We start from the raw sequence: 1,301 nt of genomic DNA on the forward strand, positions 1-1,301 counted from the left end.
CGAGTTTCTTGGCCGTGACGGAGTTGAAGGGAGAGGCAACGATGTGGGCAGCAAAGCGGTGGCACTGGCACCCGTTGAGCTCCTGGCAGGAGGTGTGGCAGCAAGGTTGGGCCAGGACCTGAGCTGCCAGTGCTGAGCCACCTCCGGTGGGTTGAGAGCCTCAGAGACAGCTCAGGTTGAGGACGTCTTTCTGGAACCAGCTGCCCCCCCAGACCTTTTCTGGGAGACCACCGCAGCTGCAGTGCCAGCTGGGGACACCAAAGTTCCGTTAGGGACAGTGACACTGTAAGCCCCCCCTCCACCCCCAGCACCCAGAGGCAGGTGACAAGCTGGAACAACCCTGGGGCCACCAGAGATGATAGGGGACAAGCCAGTTGCCAGGTAGATCTGTCCCACCAGGCTAAATGGTGGCCCAGCCTGGATGCTGGTGTGGACCCAGGGACCTTCCTGGGACAGCAGCAGGGACAGCCCCAGTGCAGCACGTTGGATCCGGAGGGGACACCCACACTGTCTTCGAGGAAGTGTTTGGTGATGTGCTGGTCCATGCTGATGGCACGGGCTGCTTCCTCCATGTTGGCCCCGGTCACCTCACCCGCGACACTGATGGAGCTGGTGCTGCTGATCCTCCAAGCCAGGAACGCGACAGCAGCCTGGGCGAGGGCGGTGTGTGGGACCCTCAGCTGCATCTCCCAGGAGCACAGACTGGCTTGGAGGAAAGCCCCGAGGACCACGCGTTGGGTTTTGGGCAACCAGTGCATGTAGACGATGCTGAGGGTTTCAGTGGGCTTTTGCCTCTCGGGTGTCTCATGGCCACCAGGGAGGACGCAGTCAGGGGTCTTCAGGTCAGAGGTGGCCATCCCTTTGGCCAGGACCTCGGCAGGAGGGGGAGGGCATGAGATGGCGTGGGAACACTGCAGCTCCACACACCCCTTGCTCCTGCTCCTAGCTACCTTTTGGCTGCCAGCGAGATGCATGGGCTACCCCTCTGCCACCCCCTACCCCAAGAACTCCCAGGGTCCCTGCCTTGCAGGGGGGCAGGTTGGGCTCGGTGTTGCCAAGGAAGAGCTGCTGGATGCTCTCGCTGCTCACGCCAGCACTGTTGCTCTTTTCCATATGGGTCAACCACCCGGCCCTTGCTGGGTCAAGGTCAATGCCACCCAGGGCTGGGCTGTGAGGGGAGAGGGCAGGGTCCGGCTCCTGGCAGGAGGGCTGGGTGCTGGCGGTGACCCCTGTGCTGCTCCCAGAGCCCCGCTTACCTGTGCCCAACCGCTGGGCACATCTGGCTCCTCAGCCCAGGGCAC

The sequence above is a fragment of the Egretta garzetta genome, unplaced genomic scaffold, assembly GCF_000687185.1.
Source record: "Egretta garzetta isolate BGI_Z169 unplaced genomic scaffold, ASM68718v1 scaffold521, whole genome shotgun sequence".
NCBI classification, from domain to species: Eukaryota; Metazoa; Chordata; class Aves; order Pelecaniformes; family Ardeidae; genus Egretta; species Egretta garzetta.